General features: G+C 37.4%; 1 pseudogene; it reads left to right on the forward strand.

The window, feature by feature from the left end:
- LOC140516683 (carboxypeptidase M-like) overlaps positions 1-20144 on the forward strand; it is a 101691-nt pseudogene that overhangs the window by 80353 nt on the left and 1194 nt on the right.

Genomic DNA, 20144 nt, shown 5'->3' on the forward strand with positions numbered 1-20144 from the left:
TTCACTTAGACGGGGTCCCCTGCAGCCGTCGGGAGCTCGGCAGCCAGAAAGCGGAGGAAGACCTCGGTGCGGGGCGAGCTGTGTTTGTGCAGGGGTTTCAGAGGGGCCCCGCAGTTGTAGAGATTTTAGGGAGGCTAAAGATCAGGGACAGGGTGAGGAGGACGCATGGAAGGTAAGGAGACAGAGGATACGGGAGACGAGGAAGTCTGCGGTCTAGGATGAGGGCAGTGTGATGGTTTCGGGAGCCAAGGACAGGGTAGGAGGGCACAGGGTAAATATTAAGGGCCCCGAGGGGGACAAAAGCAATTCTTTTGGTACAGCTTGCAGAGAAGTTAGGGGGCTTTAGGGCGCCTTCAGGTTACAGAATAAACTAGGGGCTTCACAAAGTCAACCCTTCATATTATTTTTAGCTCTTAGGGCACTGTTTGTAATCCTCATCAAAATGAGCTAATATTGTAAAGCAAGTGGTCCAGTGCCTGGCCCATAGTAAGAAGTAGCAGGACAAGCTGAAACAAAATCAAGTAGGGATCGGAATTCTAGTTTCTGAGTCAAACAGTCAATGGGAAGCCAGGAAAGAAGTGACATGAAGCTTTGAGATTTGGGCCCAGAGATCAGAGGGGCACTCCAACTGTCTTCCACTCTCATATAGCAACATCAATTTATTTTTGTACCAAATAGTGCTGGTTTTGTTTGCTGCAACAACTTCCTCTTCTCACAAGCTCCAAAGTGACTGAGGCAATTTTCAAGACTGCTATTGTTAACCAACTGATATTGCTGGGAGCTCAGTCATGAGGGTACAGTGTGGTTCTTTCATGAAGAAATTTCCCTCATCATTTCAACTTTTTCCCCTAGCCTTAGGCCTCAATATCTCTAAACACGTGACATACTGATAGACAAACTACAAAATGGTGAAAAATACCAAATTTATCCCTTTTAACCAGTTGGAAGTCTCTGGACAAAAAGCTACCAGGTTCATAGAATTCCCAGAACATCTGGGAGTCATCAAGCTTCTGTTCACAGAGTGGGCCCCTGGTCCCAGGTGACCTGCTTCCTGATGATACTAAGAAGGTGAGGAGGAAAACTAATCTGTTACCCAGGCTCTTAGGGTTAGGCACAGTCTTTTGCTGTCAGGTGCACTTAGATGGGTGAAACTGGCTTATTTTTCTGAAGAGTAGCTAATTTAAAGATGCTAAAAGAAGGGTTCATATTGGCATAAGATAATAAGGCTTGCCATCTACAGCACAAGGTTAGGGGACCACCAAAACTGACATGAAGAGTTAAGCATAAATAGATTTGGCCTTTTTCTCAAATGGTTAGATTCTGTGACTTTAATCAGAAGTTCTTGAGGATGGGACAGCTTTCCATATAAAAAACTTCCTATAAGGGCTTAAAAGGTCTCTCACCTTTATTTAGTTGAACATGGAAGTCTTTTGAAGAGGTACTAGTTCCCCACTGGCTTTCCAAGAGGGATAGGAATGTGTATAAATGGTACCATTAAACTTTTATTTGAATAATATTTTATTTGTTCCAATTACATATAAAAACAATTTTAACATTCACTTTTAAAATTTTGAGTCTCAAATTCTCTCCCCCTTCCCTCCCCTTCCTTTTCATTGAGAAGGCAAGCAATTTTACATAGATTATACATATGCAATGATGCAACATACATCTCCATATTACTCATATTGTAAAAGGAATCATAGACAAAAAAATATCATGAAAACAGAAAGAAAGTGAAAAATAGTATGTTTCAATCTATATTCAGACTCCATTAGTTCTTTCTTTGGAGGTGGATAGCATTTTTCATCATGAGTCCTTTGGAATTGTGTTGCTAATTGATTCTTGTACTGGTGAGAACAGGTAAGTCACTCACAGTTGATCTTCATACACTATTGTTACTGTTTATGACGTTCTCCAGATTCTGGTCACTTCACTCTGCATCGGTTCATGCAAGTCTTCTGATGTTTTTCTAACGTTGACCTACTTGTCATTTCTTATAGCACAATAGTATTCTATTACAACCATATACCACAACTTGTTTAGCCATTCCCCAATTGATGGACATTCCTTCATTTACTAATTCTTTGTTATGACAAAAAGAGCTGCTATAAATATTTTTGTACCAGTGCTTCTTTCCTCTTTTTAATGATCTCTTTGGGATACAGACCTAGTAGTGGTATTGCTGGATCAAAGAGTATGCACGATTTTATAGCCCTTTGGGTGTAGTTCCAAATTGCTCTCCAGAATGGTTGGATCAGTTCACAACTTCACTAGCTTCACATTAATGTTTCAATTTTTTTCTTTGTCATTTATAGCATTTTATTTTTTTAATCTTATTAATATTTTGTTTTATCCCAATTACACATAAAAACAATTTTAACATTCTTTTCTCCCCCAAATTTTGAGTTTCATAATCTCTCTCCTTCCCTTCTCCACCTCATTGAGAAGGCATGCAATTTAACATAGGTTATACATGTATAGTCATGGAAAATACATTTCCATGTAAGTCAGTCTGTGAAAGAAAACACAAATACACACACAAAGGAAAATAAAGGAAAAGTATCTCTGATCTGCATTCAGGCTCTACTAGTTCTTTCTCTGGAGATGGACAGCATAAGTCCTACAGAATTGTCTTGGATCATTATTGCTGTTACCGTTCTCCTGGTTCTGCTCATTTCTCTGCATCAGTTCATTTGAGTCTTTTAGTGTTTTTCTGAGAGCATCTTGCTCATCATTTCTGAAAGTACAATAATATTCCATCACAATCATATACAACAATTTGTTCAACCATCCCCTCAATTTCCAATTCTTTGCCATCACAAAAAGAGTTGCTATAAATATTTTTGCACACAAAGGTCCTTTTTTGTTTTTTATCCCTTTGGGATATAGACTTAGTAGTGGTATTATTCAGTTAAAAGGTATGTATGGTTTTATAGCCCTTTGTGCATAGTTCTAAATTGCTTTCCCGAATGGTCACCAAGAGTGTTTTAAATTTCCCACATCTCCAACATTTGTCATTTTCCTCATGTTATATGAGGCAGTAGCTTAGAGTTGTTTTAATTTTCATTTCTCTCACCAATAGTGATTTAGAATTTTTTATATGACTATAGACAGCTTTGATTACTTTATCTGAAAATTGCTTGTTTATATCCTTTGACCATTTGTCAGTTGAGGAGTGGGTCTTATTTCTATAATTTTGACTTGTTTTCTATATGATTGAAAAATGAGATTTTTATCAGAGAATCACTGTAAAAATTTTTTTTCACAGCAATGATTACCAACTATGTATTCCCCTCCATCCTATGTTCCCTATTTATCATTCTCCTCTCTCCTTTTAGCCTGTCCATTTTCAAAAGTGTTTTGCTTCTGACTGTTACCTTCCCCAAACTGCCCTCCCTTCTGTCAATGGTCACACACACACGTATACACATACATCCTTCTCTTATCCCCTTCGCACTTTCCTGTATGGTAAGATAGATTTCTACATGTGAGTGTGTATATTCCCTCTTTAAGCCAATTCTGATGAGAGTGAGATTCACGTGTTCCCCTCCCCATTTCCCCCATTTCCCCCTGCACTGTAGAGTCTCTTTTATGCCAGGTGATTTATCCCATTCTACCTCTTCCTTTTCCCCTTCTTGTGGTACATTTTTTTCTAATCTCTTAATTTTATTTAAGGTAAGCATAACTTCACATTCAACTCACGCATCTGCTTTCTATGTACACTCTTAACTGCCTTAATAATAAGAAAGTTTTTAGGAGTTATGAATATCTTTTTCCCATGTAGTAATATAAACAGTTTAACCATATTGAATTCCTTATGATTTCTCTTTTCCTGTTTACCTTTTTATGCTTCTTTTGTATTTTGTATTTGAAAGTCAGATTTTCTATTCAGTGCTGGTCTTTTCATCAGGAATGCTTAAAAGTCCTCTATCTCATTGAATGTCCATTTTTTTCCCTTGAAGAATTGTACTAAGTTTTGCTGGGTAGGTGATTCTTCGTTATAATCCTAGCTCTTTGGCCTTCTGGAATATCATATTCCAAACCCTCTAATCCTTTAATGTAAAAGCTGCTAAATCTCACATTATCCTGATTATGACTCCACAATATTTTAACTGTTTCTTTTTGGCTGCATTTGCAACATTTTCTCCTTATCTGGGAAGTCTGGAATTTGGCTATAATATTTCTGGGAGTTTTGGGATTTCTTTCAAGAGGTGATTGGTGTATTCTTTCAATTTCTATTTTACCCTCTGGTTCTAGAATATCTGGGTAGTTTTCCTGGAAAAGTTCTTGAAAGATGATATCTAGGCTCTTTTATTTGATCATGACTTTCAGGTAGTTCAATAAGTTTTTTTTTTTTTTTGTAGTTCAATAATTCTTAAATTGTCTGTCCTGGATATATTTTCCAGGTTAGTTGTTTTTCCAATGAGATATTTAATATTTTCTCGTATTTTTTCATTCTTTTGATTTTGTTTGATTGTTTCTTGAAGTCTCATAAAGTGATTAGCTTTCAATTACCCAATTCTAATTTTTAAGGAATCATTTTCTTCAGTAAGTTTCTGTACCTCTTTTTCCAGTTGGCCAATTCTGCTTTCTAAGGAATTCTTTTCTTCATTGAATTTTTGTACCTCTTTTACCATTTGGCCTATTCTGCTTTTTAAGATGTAATTTTCTTCAGTACTTTTTTGTGCCTCCTTTATCAAGTTGTGGATTCTTTTTTCATGATTTTCTTGCATCACTCTCATTTCTTTTCCCAATTTTTCTTCTACCTCTCTTAGTTGATTTTTAAAATCCTTTTTGAGTTCTTCCATGGCTTGAGATCAATTCATATTTTTCTTGGAGACCTTGGATACAGGTGTTTTGATCTTCCTTGTCACCATAGTAACTTTCTCTAGTCAGAATTTCTTTCTTTTGTTTGCTTATTTTCCAGCCTATTTCTTGATTTTAACTTTTTTTGTAAGTGGGGCTTTCTTCCCAAGTGGGGAGGGCACTGTTTCAAGTTTCAGGTTTTTTATGAAGCTATTTTCAGAGGTAATTCTGGGGACTTATAAGTTTTTGGCTCTCCCGAGGTAGTATGATCTAGGGAAAGGTGTGCTTACTACTCAATGTTGATGCAGATAGTACTCTTGCCGGAGATGGTAGATAGGACTAGATAGCTTCTAAGGGGCATTCCAACATTGATTCCGGGGACAAGAGGCACTTCTTTCCCAGCTTGTCTAAGAAATGAGGAGGTCTCTGCTGCAATCCCACCACATTTCCCTGGGAGAGAAGGTTTGAAAGGGTCAATATCCCCCCTTGAAATGGAACACCTAACTGCTCAGCGCTTCTGTTCTGCTCCCAGACTGCAGGTTCTGAGGCCTGTTTGTTTCGTGCCCCAATTTTCTAACATCCCCTTCAACATGTATCATTTTCCTTTTCTGTCATATTAGCCAGTCTGATAGGTGTGAGGTGATAACTCAGAGTTGTTTTAATCAATAGTGATTTAGAGCATTTTTTCCATCTGACTATAGATAATTTTGATTTCTGTACCTGAAAACTACTTGTTCATATCCTTTAACAATGTCAATTAGGGAATGACTTGTATCCTTACAAATTTGACTCAGTTCTCTATATATATGAGAAATGAGGCCTTTATCAGAGATACTATAAAAATTGTTTCCTATTTTTCGGCTTTTTAAAAAATTTTGGTTGCATTGCTTTTGCTTCTTCTCTTGTTCATAAATCTGACAGGTAAACTAATTCGTTTATGGTATCATCACCCTTTATGTCTAAGTCATGTACCAATTTTGACCTAATCTTGGTATACAGTGTAACATGTTACTCTTTACCTAGTTTCTTCCTTATTGCTTTCCAGTTTTCCCAGCAGTTTTAGTCAAATAGTGAATTCTTGTCCCCAAATACCATTAAACTTGTGAAAAAAAAATCACACTAATAATGTGTTCTGAGATTTAGGCTTAAGTCTTTTAGAAGCAGTGCTATTTTTAGTAATATAAAATTATTTTAAATATATCATTATTTAAAATATATCATTCTCTACCCAAGCTATTTCTAGGATACACAAACACACACACACACACACATGCACGCACACACATACACACACGTCCAAATTGTCATTGTTTCTCATGCCCTCCAATATGACTGTTCTCCAAAAGAATTTGAGGTAATATTTATAGTTTTGGGCAAGAAAAAGATCATAATATTTTAAAATGCAGTTTTGGGATAATATTCCAAAAAAAAAAAATCACACCTCGTTTTCATTGTGAGCTATTTTCCTTAAAGGACTAAAAAGAGTTCCTTTTTGTAACATTATCTCAACCTTGAATACAAAAGAGATCAGTGCCCTAAGGTGGGTCATGGTACAAATCACTTCAAGTGGTAGAGAAATAACTATATTTTCTAGACAAAAGTCTGCTTATCATCTTAATCCATTTTCTTAAGAAAGGCCTTAGTTTTTGTTCTAACCACTTTCCTGAAGGGATATTCTGGAAAGGGTTTTGGCTTAGAGAAATATTTCTTAAAGATTCTAGGGAAATAGAAAAGAAGTTTTTTAGAAAAAATATGCTTTCACACAAACATAGTGAAAAATGACATAAATATAGCTATGAATAATGTGTATAGGCATGTATCCATCCTCTAGTAAGCAATATAAATTCACTTGCATTCTGGAAAGATAGTTTAATAAGCCTTGCAACAATCTTCCCTCACGGCTGAACTCTCTACCCAGAGAGGAGAGAGTATCCAGAGAAAGTGATTGACAAAGTCAAAGGCAAATAGGTCCAGGAAGATGAATATTGATAAAAGGTCATCAGGTTTGGTAATTAAGAGATTATTGCTAACTTTGAAGATGTTTCAGTTTAATGATGAGTCTGAAAACTAGATTGCCATGGGTTTAGAAGTGAAAGAGAGGAGAAGTGGCCTTAGGTACCAAGTGTTGAGGAAGTTGGGGATAACTAGGAAGTTTGAAGAAAGGATCCAGGAAGTAAGAGGAAAGGTAAGGAAAAAAATTTTATGCACACAGTGTGATTCCCAGTCTGAGGACCCAAGCTCTAACTAATCCTGATAATGGATAATGCTTAGATGTGGATGACCCTGGGCTGTGAAATGTTGTTGATGGTGGGAACAATAATTATCTGTGGAAGGATTCAGAGCGAAGGAAACAGAATTTCTTTTCAAGTAAAAATAGGTTTCATGTAATAATGGGGGTGAAAAACAATAGTCACACAGAAGAGATAAAGGAACATTTGGAGATACTTTTGTTTACAAGCTTCACATGAGATAAAAACCTTGAGAAAGAGACATCAAAATCCTTGCTAAAAGCAATTTGAAATTATGCAAAAAATAAACACTACACTCTTTTGATTCAGAATTTCCAGTTAGGCATAAGTAAAGATTCTATATATACACAAATATTTGCTATCACTTTTTGTGATAGTAAAGAAAAAGTAGATCTTCATCAATTGAGGAATAACTAAACAAACTGTAGTATGCAGACCTGGTGAGATATGACTGTTCCATAAGAAATGATAATTACAATAAATGTAGAGACCTGGGAAACCTTACATGAACCTGATGCATAGTGAGTTGAGCAGAACCTGGAAAACAATATACACAATGATTGCAGTAATGTAAATGGATATAACAAACAATTAAAAAATCAACAAATATTAACCACTTACTGCATGCTAGGCATTGTACTAAGTGCTGAATAACAACTGTGGTGGTTGTTGTCCTTTGTTCTCAGAGGACCAAAATGACATCATCATGATAAAGTCAAGTTTCAAAGTGTCCAACTGTGGCTGATCAGACCAATATGAGCTCAACTGCTGTACCACAGATTGGGCACAAATAGTCTGTGTGAACACTTGGAGTGGATACTCCAAATTTGTGCACCCTATGTTTCCTTTGGGCTGCCTCAATTCTGCTTTGCTCATAGAGCACAGTACCTTCTCTGATGTGGGCATGCCATACTGAGTGGTCCTGGGCCAGTATCTCCCACGTCACACAATCAAACCCAAAGTTCTTGAGAGAGACCTTGAGAGTGTCCTTGTATCGCTTCTTCTGATCACCATGTGATCGCTTGCCTCATGTGAGTTCTCCATTAAGTAGACTTTTTGGCAAGTGTACATTTTTCGTTCAGACAATGTGGCCAGCGCATCCGAGTTGAGCTCTCTGAAGCACAGTTTGAATGCTTGGCAATTTAGCTCAAGTAAGGATCTCAGTGTCCGGTACCTTATCCTGCCAGATAATCTTCAGAATCTTCCAAAACAACTGAAATGCTACAAAATCATAACAACCAAGGTTGCTCTGAAAGAAAAGAGATGGGGATTGATTAGTGTACAACACTACATATAATGTCATGTGTTTTTTTTTTATATGTTGGTTAGTTTTTTGGAAATTTTTTCTTTCTTCCTCCTTTAAAAATATTCTTTATTACAAGGAATAGCTTTCTAGGAAGGGTGGGAGAGAAGAATACAACAGAAATGTAAATAATAAAAAAAGGACAATAAAATGAACATTAAAATTAAAAAACACCAACCTCCTTTCTTAAAACTCTATCTTCCAAAAGAGACCTGATGGAAAAAACTGAATGGTATGTAGGGCATATGAAGGGAAATGCTGCTAATTCTAATATATAGCAGTGAAGAAACTGGAGAAAATTTTATGCCTTTGTACTGGGCAGGCAGCCCCAGCACACTCGTATTCTGAGGAGGGGGATCCCTTTGATTTTTCCACGTTATGCAGAAACCAACACTTTCTTTCCCTAGCTCCTCAGTTTTAGAAATAATTATATTCATCTCAGCTTGGGTCTTATAGAGAACGTCTGAGACTGTTCTTTTTCTCTCAGAAAAGGTTCCCTCCAGTCCTCTCTGAGCCCTTCCTCAGTCATGGTTTCCTGGCCTTCCTTCTTCTCCTTTGGGTTATATCTAATAACAACGACAGTGACAGTACCTCTTAATTCCAATGCCTTTCCTTGGCGAATTATTTCCTATTTATTCTGTATGTAGCTTGTTTTGTACATATTTGTTTGCTTGTGATCTCTATCATTAGAATGTAGGCTCCTTGAGGAGAAGGCCCTTCTTTTGCCTCCTTTTGTATCCTCAGAATTCAGCCCAGTGTAGGCACTTAATAAATGTTTATTGATCAATAGATCAGCCTCAGGTAAGAATGACACTATGAGAGGCAGTGTCTGAGGGGGCCTTTTTTAAAAAAATTAACCTTATTACCTCATTTTGACTGTTGTAATTCACACCCAATGTGTGAATTACATGGTACCCATGTATGAATTAATCTTGTAGAAGTGAGGCTGTGATGGGTTATCAGCATTATTATTCTAATTATTGCTATAACTGCTCTTTATTGTCTATTTATTGAAACTTCACGCGCAGCCTTCATTAAGCAGAAGAAAATTTGTATTGGCTTATTGCAATTGTCCCTACTTGCATTTTGAGTTGATAAGTTTAACTTTGAAACACAGTCACTTGTCATGTAAATCTTCATGTCAAAAGTTCAACATCTTCCTTTGTTTCTTCCTTCCTTCCTTCCTTCCTTCCTTCCTTCCTTCCTTCCTTCCTTCTTTCTTTCCTTCTTTCTTTCCTTCTTTCTTTCCTTCTTTCTTTTCTTTCTTTCTTTCTTTCTTTCTTTCCTTCTTTCTTTCCTTCTTTCTTTTCTTTCTTTCTTTCTTTCTTTCTTTCTTTCTTTCTTTCTTTCTTTCTTTCTTTCTTTCTTTCTTTCTTTCTTTTTCCTTAAAAAGGTTTTGTCCTTCTCTGCCCAACTCTAAGATATGGTAGCCTTTCACCTCCCCATCCCCATCTCCTTCTAAGATAACAGTAAATTCTCTCAAGGTTATTCTCAGGATATTTGTTAGTACCCAAGCTGAGTAGATTTCATATACCTTGTTACTTACTTTTCATTTGATATTTCAGTGTCTTTAATAAAATCCTTCAATAATCCCCATTATTACATATATCAGTTGAGCATTAGGTTTTATTTTCAATGTTTACTGTGTGGAAGTAATGTTTACTAGTTACCTACAATATAATATTGAAAGAATATTTGGAGTAAAATGCTGAGGAATGGGCAGGAGTCCTCAGCCACCTTTCCAATCCTTGGAATTAATCACTAGGACATAGACCAGTGAGACAGAAAATTCCATGCTTACTCAAAGCTAGAAGGGACCCCTGAAAGCACACAGTCCAGCTCCTTATTTTGCATGTAAAGGAGTGTGGGGTATAGATAGTAATAACATTGAATATAAAATTTTAGAATAATCTTTTTGTTCTCTCGGAAGTAAACTCAGAGAGTACCTCTTCCTGTCAATAAAAGGGCTGCCTTGGCATTTCTTAAGAGACCTTTAACCTAAGACACTTTTTCTGAATAATGGGACATTTTCCATATCTTAATATTTTGTGGACATATACTATGTTATGGCATGTTAATGGTAAAGAAAACACAAACATCTTGGGTCATAATTTCTATTTGAAACTTTGTCAAACTCTGTTATCTTAATGTATTTACAACCTGTACAATTAAGAAATTCCTTTCTAATGGTCTAGTTAATCACTTATGGAGACCATAAATTTGAAGGACACAGAACACCTTCTTTTGTCCTAAAACAGATTTAAGGCTGTTTAATTTAATTTAATTTAATTTAATATTTTGGTATCTGGTAGCCAGATTTAATATATCTAGCTCTGTGGACTCCACGTACTATCACTTTAAAGAGAATGAATTAATCTATAATAAATAATGAAAATGTATCCATTTAGCCTGTTGCCTCTAGTTTATTATTTTTTTTTTAGTAGCACTACTTTCATTTTATTTGAGTATTTTCTCTTTCCAGGGAAAACATGCATTTTACAGTATCTGTAAACACATCAATATGTTTACACTGATTTGTGAACTAGGTACATTCTGGAGTGTTGGAATACTCATCAAATCCAATGCAATACGCAACAACAGTAAAAAAAGGGAGGAATGCATTTGATTAGGACATTTTATGGTTAAAAATACTCATAGCAGCAGCTTTTGAAGGATGATTTTATTAAATCAAGTCATTGTACTTGGTCATTTTATTGCTACAGAAAACAAGGCCATTTTATTATTGTTAACACTGTTCATTTCTAATTTTAACTGATTGTCTTATTTTGCTCATTGTAAATTTTCATGTGGATAAAATGTTTAAAAATAATTTGGAGCACGTTTCTTAGTGCTATGATCACAGTGAGAAATATAGAAAATAAATTTGTTTGACATCAGGCCTACTTTTCTATTTTCATCATCAGAAAAATACTTCTAAAGAAAAAAGAATTACAGACAATAAATATTGTTAAAATTGAAAGTGTTTCATTTTTGATGCCTTCAGGAAGGTAAGTGAATACTGAATCAATGCATTACATTTCAAAAACTGTGGCATACCTGTATATTCAGTACATTCTCACATGATTCACCATTATAATAGCCACTACAGATATTACACAGTTGACTCAAAGCGTTGTGCTTATGGGCACATTAAAAAAAAATTAATCAGTGCATGAAAATTGCACCCCTTTTTAGAATGTAAATTCCACATTCCTACATATAGTGTTTCTACATACAATACTATGATGATACAGCTCTCATGAATAGGAATTTCTAGTGATGTTCGGTATATACCAAAACTGTACTGGTGAATTGCCATACTGAAGTTTTCTTCTTTAAATGGAGACAGATAAGTTGAGGCCATTTAAGGGCAATTGGTTTTCTTTTCCTTATCTATTCAAGAAGGAAGTTACAGAAAGGGCAGTTAATAGATACCAGGGACTTTACCGAATATTTTTTTTTGCAAATCTCATACTTAAAAAAGTTTGTCTTCCTGATGTGTTATAATCAGCATATGAGTGATCTTAACTACTAGCAAACCAAGGAAAGAATATTTAATTTTTCAACTTCTTCCCAAGAAGGAAAAGGAAAAAGTTTCTCAAATACTCTTTCTGACAAAGATGATTCCTAGAATATAAAGAGCTTAAAATTTTCCCCTTTAACACTGTCCTTAAAACCAGATAGGGGAGAAGGGATATTTGGGGGAAAGGTTTGGGTGCAAAAACAAACAAACAAACAAAACCCCAAAAAACTTCATTTGCTTGGTCATTTTAAAAATGCACATGGAATTCTGATAGCTAATTTTGATTAGTGATTTCACTGCGACAGCTGTCTATGACCTTCATAATGAGGCAACACATTTAACCAAAGATCAGCTACCCCCAAAACAGTATTATGTATTATTTCAATATCTATGTGAAGCAGTATATTGATTATCTTGTATCCAAATAAAGTTTTACTTTTATAAAATTAAATTGTAAAGCAAAAGATTGTATTGAGTTTTAAGTTGGAATAACAGAAAAAAAATTGAAACATTCTTGTACACACACTGTCACTCCACAACCTACAAGACTTGTAATTTCATACGCTGGGAATCTACTGACCATTTGCTATAATGGAGCTAAGCCCTAAACTGCAGCATTGTTTGTTAAAAGACATTAATTACCAGTAAAATCCATAAATCCTGGGTAGAACTATGTCCATATTTGAAATTTTTGACCTATTATTGATATATATTTTAAAACTGTGTCAAGGCTGACAAATTTAAAAGGAGCTCTTTGTGGACTATATGATTTACAAAAATGTAACTTTGAAAAGGGGTCTTATTTTTGTTGCCTCTACTTTAACCAAACTTTCAGGTTAATAATAGTTTCCTTCAATTTAGAACAACCTGTCCTTTCTTGGACACTAGTGGGTGCCTTCCAGCCAGGTGGTCTGAAATTTCTACTCAGTATGCAATTTCCTCATAGAACACCAGGTGGTGCTCCAAACTCAAGCTACCACCCCAGGTCTCTAAGCAAAGGGGAGCAGCCTGCCGGGTTCTCGGCATGCACCAGGAAGCACTTTCTGTCCACTAGGGCCTTCTCAGGCTTCTCTTGGCTTGATTTAGGCTTTAAAATGTCAAGATTAAAATGTCACATTTTATATACTTATCAAAATCGACTTGTTTGTTGTCCCTATCCCAATAAGATTTGTGTCTCCTTCCCATCTTCACATGATCCAAAGGAAAACACACTCACATAGTATGTTAGAGTACTCAATATAATTGTAATTAACTAATGGAACATAAAAAATTCTAGCCACTCTGACTTTCTGGTTCTGTCGCATGGTGTGTCGTGGTGGGACTGTAGCGGACCGCCTGTGTCCCTACACGGCTCGGTGATATGGTGAAGAAGAAAGACACAGGAGGCAGGAGAAGAAAGACCAACCCGCCTTTATTGATCTGAGGGTCCGGGTATTTATAGACAGAAACTGCAAGCCTACGAGACATTCTGCTTGTCTCCTCCCTAGTGATTAAACCAGTCTTATGAGACCGATTTAATCAGACTGTGGGCCTAGAGGGCATCTATTTTACATATCCCTTGTTTTCTGTAATTCTCTTGTTTGTCTCATGGAGACAGCAACATCTGGGGGGCATGGAGAGCCATTCCGGATGATAATGAGCACAGTCTCAAAGAACAGTTTCCCCGAAGGTCTATCCTGATCTTGTCAACCGCACTCCACCCTGGCCCTCAACAGTGCGACCTTCTCAAAGTATTCAATCGACTGCCTCTCATCCAAATATAGGCACTTATTGGGAATGATGCCTTCAACGGGTTGAGTTCCAAGAGGAAGCAGCACCTTAGTAAGACAACACAGGCAATTTTATAGTGTGATGGTGCTGATTACACAACAGAAATTGTGAATATTAAAAAGCCAGGAGGAGTTTGTTAAGGTATTAGGTAATGGGGAGGGGTGCTTTCTATGGTTTGGTGCTTAAACATCCTGTTCCTGCTGCTTTGTGATTGGCTGGTTTTTGTGGTCATGTCTTGGGCTAGATGAATGATGTGGTTGTGGCTGAGTGCATGGACACACCTGTTTAAATATGTGGATTGAATCTGCGGGCAGTGGCTGTATTGGATCTGGGGGCCTGTGATGTGGTTAAAGTCAGATTGTGTGGTCAAATCAGGACATGCCTGGTGTTCTTTGGGGCCCATGAGGGCAGCTTTATTAGGATTCCATCAGTTCTCTGCTTCCTATTTCCCATTCTTCAGCTGGGCATTCTCAGTATACTTTCATGACATTTCAGGTGAGCACATTTCTGTATTCCACTACCAAAGTCAAGAAAAGAAAGGGGAAGAATTGTCTCATTAACATTCTCTCCAGTTCCCAGAGTCTTGGGAAGCAGGTCATCAGGTGAGAACCTATCTCAGACTTTTCCCAAGGGCAAGAACTTGTTGTATTCCCTTTTCCCCCACCCCATTTCTGCTCTGCATGTAGCTCTGCCTTCTCTGACTGTGCTTTGGTGGTGTCTCCAGCATCTAAGAGTCCTTGGCCTTTCCAGTTTAGGTGCTACCAGACTTGATATACTCAAATATCCTAGTTGGGGGATTGGGCTCCCAATTCCTAATTACAAGACAAAATTTCCTCATTGGGAATCTCCAAATATCAGGCTCACTAGATACTGGATATCTCTAGAGTGTAGTTATAAAATAGTCCATGCTCTTTGTTTTAAATATAACTACCACATTTTGCTAATTCAGTTTGAATGAATAGTCCCCAGAATTTTGCTCTTAGCTCTCTTACCCACTGTCCTTATCTGATAGATATCTAAAGAATCCAGGAAACCACAGCCAGGGCCAAACTGATTCAAACATAGTTTAGATTTAGATGCAGAAACTGGAACACAGCAAAATAACTTCACAAACTTTCAGAGCTGAAGGGGACTCCAAGGCTTGTTGAGGTAGTCAGGTGGTGCAATGGATAGAGTGCTGTGCCTAGAATCAGGATGATTTATCTTTGTGAGTACAAATTGGACATCAGACACTTACTAACTGGGTGACCCTGGGCAAGTCACTTCAACTTGTTTGACTCAGTTTCGTCGTCTGTAAAATGAGCTGGAGAAGGAAATGGCAAACCTCTCCAGGATATTTGCCAAGAAAATCCCAAATGGGCTCATGAAGAGTCAGACAAGACTGAAAACAGTACAACAACTTAACAGATTTTCAGAGCTGAAACTGACTCTAGGGCTTACCTTGTCCAATTCATAGTTGAATTACAATAGCTAGCATTTAACTTCTGCAAAGCACTTTATATATATTATGTCTTTTGATCCTTCCAACAGCCCTGTGAGGTAAGTGCTATTATTATCCCCACTGAGCCAACAAGATTGAGATATCTTAATTGCCCAGGGTCACACAACTGGCAAGAGTTTGGATTTGAACTCAGATCTTTCTGATCCTAGGTCTAGTATTCCACATAACACCAATTAGCCACCTCTTGAAGCTGTTGAAGCAATACTTCCCTTACAAAATACTGCATAAGTGGTCACTTAACTTGTACTTGAATACCTTCTATGGAGCCTAAATCTACCTCTGTGATTTCCACCTATTGGTCCTAACTTTCACCTGTGAGGTCAGGTAAAACAGTCCTAATCCCTGATTGAAAGTCTGGTCATTTTCCTCTGGACAGATTCCAGCTTTTCAGTGTCCTACTTAAAATGTGGCCCCCAAACTGAACACAGTGGGTTTTGATGTGGTCTAAGCAGAGCAGGGCATATTGGGACTGTAACCTTTGTTTTGGAAACTCTGCTTGTACTAATACAAAATAAAATCTAGTTAACTCTGTTGGCAGTCAGCCAGCCACTGGTGACTCATCCACTAAAACCATGAAGGCTTTTTCACAGGAACTGTTTACTAACCAGACCTCCCTCATCCTGTACTTGGGCAGTTGACTTTTTTAAATTCTAAGGTAGGACTTTACTTTTAATCCTATTAAATTTCATTTTATTAGATTTGGCCCATCATTTTAACCGGTCAAGTTTTTTTTTTTTGTTTTTTTTTTAAATCCCAATTCTGTCTTTAACTCATTTTTAATCCATCAATTTCAGCTTTGTATTCTCAGCAAATTAGACAAGCATTTCATATAAACCTATATCTAACTCATTGATTAAAAAAAAAAATTAAACAGAACAGGTTTAAGGACAGATCCCTGTGATGCTCCATTAGGGAATTTCCTCTAGGTTAAGGGTTCTTAATTGTGTGTGTGTGTGTGTGTGTGTGTGTGTGTGTGTGTGTGTGTGTGTGTGTGTTTGTGTGAGATGGGGTTTCTGTGATGGCCAGAGACTCTGAGGGTCTTCCCCTTCCCCACTGATTGTTTTGTGAAGGCAAAATAGGTCATCTTTCAGGGCAGCTAGGTGGTACAGTGGATAGAGCAACAGTGCAGGAGTCAGGAAGACCTGAGTTTAAATCTCACCTCAGACACTTGACATTCACTAGTTGGTGACCTTGGGCAAGTCACTTAACCCCAACTGCCTCCTCCTGGGTCATCTCCAGTCATCCTGAGGAATATCTGGTCACTGGATTCAGATGGCTCTGGAGAAGTGAGGCTGGTGACCTGCATAGCCCTCCCTTACTCAAAACAAAGTCAAGCGCAAGACATGTCACCCTTTCTCTGATGGCGTGGTATTCTTGGGTAACGAAGGATGAACACACCTCGTTTTTAATATGGGTGTTGCCTCAGACAAATTGAGCAGTGGGAAACACCTTAGTTTTAAAAGGCCAAGGTCTCCCATTGCATCCTGGATCATTTCCAGTCCTCCTGATCTATGTCTTGCTACTGGACTCCAATGACTCTGGAGGAGAGAGTGTGGCTGATGACTTTGTACAACTTTGTCTTATTTATATCTAATTCAATTGCAAGTCAAAACATCACCCTATTAATGCCATTGGTCCTCCTTGAAAATGAAGGCTGAACAACAATCTGTGTCTTGGACTCCTTTGGCAATCTAATTTACCCCTTCTCAGAATAATTAGTGCAGATGTGTGAAATAAAATACATAGGATTATGCAGGAAACCAATTACATTTAATTATATTTATCAAAATATTTAAAAATAAACTATTTCACTCCTAGGTTTGCTTTAGGTTGACTTCTGTTCACTAGTTAATACTCTGCAACCAGTATTCAATTACTTGTGAGTATGCCTTAAAACACAATCATTCAGACCACAGTTCTTTATCTTGCTCAGACTTATGGCATAAGAGACTTTGTCATTTCTCAAATGATCACTAGGCATGTTATATTTATAGCATTTCCCTGACCTACCAGACTAGTCATACTATCAAGAAAGGAAATGTGGTTTATCTAGTGTGACATGTCCTTTTAAAAATGAATTTTTTTTGTCTTTTGTATTTATACCACCATCATTTCTAGGGGGAAAAATTCAAATAAAATTGAACTTTGTTGTAGTTGCCTCTGGATCTCAGTGATCATTTAGGCCAGCATAGGTGGCATGGAGGTGATGGATGTGTTTGAAATTGATGATATCCCAGGTTTACTGAAAGTAATTAGGGGTAATGGATTGTCTAGTCTCTGTAATGTTCAGTGGCATAATTAGAGGGTTGGGAAACTGAGCAGCTTTGATTGAGGAAGAGTGATAGTACTGTGTCTGGAGGTTACAAAGATACGCAAAAAATTTATACAGACAGAACTATAAAACACTCTTTACACCAATAAAGGAAGATAAGTAAGAGAAAAATATTTATTTCTTACTCTTGACTGTGTAAAATCTGGAGCCTCAAGGTCATGGATACCCTTTCCCAGCAAAGGGCCCCAAGACCTGTACTTACATGGACAAAATTTAATACTGGGTATCCTGACTTTTAAAAGAAGGGAGTTAGACTCTTTTCGTACTCTCTGAGTCATTATACTCCCATACTGAAGGTAAAGCTTAGTTTTGGCTCGTGTATCTGGTCTCCCTAAAAGGCATTGTCAGGGTTCCTTCTAGAAAAGTTGTTGTTGTGTTTGTCCTTTGTTCTCGAAGAAGATGATAACATCAAGATGATGACATGACTTGTAGTTGACTTTGATTTGAGTGAGTGAGGGCTGTGCAAGGTCACCAGCCTCACATTCTCCTCCTGAGCCATCTGGGTCCAGTGGCCAGATGTTCATCAGGATGACTAGAGTTGGCTCAGGGTGGAATGTGAGACCTTGGACATGAAGGTAAGGTCTTATCAGATTCTTTGAGTGAGATACACCCATTCAATGAATAGGCTTCTTTAAGTAGCTATTCAAGGGATGGCCCCTTTATTAATACAAAAAAAATCAAACTGGGAGAGGACTCTTAGGGTTCCTGAGTAAAAGAGAAATAGTTACTATTTATTATTTACTATTTAGAAAGGCACTCAATGTACAAAGTAGATCAGACATGGGGCAGTTATTTAATTTTTCTGCCACAAAAAGAATGCTTAAAACACAAATGACTAATATGTGCACATTGACAAATACTTAATATATGAAATAATAGCCCATCATTCCTATTGTAATCTCCTGGGAGATTGTTACTTAAAACATTAAGACATGAAACACTTTGTGATACTGTTGAACAGGATTTTTCCCTTTGTCTTCAGCTCTGTACAGTTTAATAAACTCATTCAAGTGAGTATTTTCTGGCAAACAGGGGCCTGAGTTGGGATTATCCTCCTGTTGTTTGGCATCTTTTCCTGTGAGAAGGTGTTTCAGAGGTTACCTCCTACTGGGCAACCAACATCTGGATCTAGGAAGAGCTCTTAACTTCTTGAACTCAGAAGCTTGCCATCAAGTCTAGAAACATTTCTTAAGATTGATATTGAATCACCTGTGCTCAGATTCTTAGGTAAGGAAACCCAGAGCAAAAATGACCACAAGGGATAAGGGGAAAGAAGATAAAGAATAAACATTTATATAGTACGTACTGTGTGCCAGACATTGTATTATGTGCTTTATAAATATCTAATTTTCTGAGATCTCACGAGAGACTTGCCAGTTTATCTGTGATGACAATCAAAATAGGATCTTTTGCTCTTTTTGTTTCAGTATAATCAAGTACCTCTAATTGAATCTTGCCTTTATCAATCAAGAGTCTTTACAAGGAGTAAAGTACAGAAACAAGAGTTTCTTTAACTAAGAACAGTGTATGTATTTATATTGTTAATTATTCTAATGCGATCTTTCCTACTCATTGATGGGCCTGCTCATTGCAGGAAGCTTGATTAGGGCAGTTGTTTTGTAGGAGGTTCCCAAATACCTTTTCTTTTTTCTTTGGGTCAAAGAGTTGTGATGTCTTCTGGCTCTAAAAAAGGTATAAATACTCTGAGTTGAGGTTTTACTTTGGTGCTTAGTTTTTACAAGAAGGTTTGAGCGTCAGATGAGGACTCTGGGAAGCTGCTAAGGAGCCCCCCAGCTTTGAGAATCCAGATGTTGTGCTTCCTTCTCTGGTAAAGATGGTCAGACAGCTGGGATCCAGTTGTCTGTTGAATTCAGGCAGAGGAAGCCTTGTCTGTTGATCTTTTGATTTCTCTGTATTTTCTTTGAAATTCAGGGTGCTGACTCCCTGAACTAACTGAAAGATATGTGTTCATTTTTCATTGCTGAAGAAGATCATGCCATCAGAGAAATGATGACATGACTTGCACTTGACTTTGTTTTGAGTGAAGGAGAGCTGTGCAGGTCACCCACCTCACTTCTCCTCCAGAGCCATCTGAATCCAGTGACCAGATATTCCTCAGGATGACTGGAGATGACCCAGGATGAGGCAGTTGGGGTTAAGTGACTTGCCCAAGGTCAAGTGTCAAGTGTCTGAGGTGAGATTTGAACTCAGGTCTTCCTGACTCCTACACTGGTGCTCTATCCATTGCACCACCTAGCTGCCCCAACTGAATGATATATGTACTTGGTTAAAGGAATGATACATGTGTTTGATTAAAGTGATTGTTAACCCCTTGAAAGTTGCTTTCCTTTTATGAATACAGATCTAAGAACCTGTTGTAGTAGGCCCCCCTGTGTATGTTGGGGTGCTTACTGATACTCTATCTCAGGGTCACTGAGACAAGAACACGTACTTGCAGTCATGTACTTACAACTGCCATAGCTGTCAGAGGCTAGGGGAAGAAAAAAATCCCCTTCCCTATTTATTGGAAATCTGAATCCCAAGACTTCCATTCATGAGAAAGGAAGAAGAAAAAAGTTGAAGTTATTTTTTCTTTTAAAATCCTTTGATCAGAAGGTTCTTCTTGATCTGTAGTCAATCCTCTTCAATATGGTCACCTG

The sequence above is a fragment of the Notamacropus eugenii genome, chromosome Y (genome assembly GCF_028372415.1).
Source record: "Notamacropus eugenii isolate mMacEug1 chromosome Y, mMacEug1.pri_v2, whole genome shotgun sequence".
NCBI lineage: Eukaryota > Metazoa > Chordata > Mammalia > Diprotodontia > Macropodidae > Notamacropus > Notamacropus eugenii.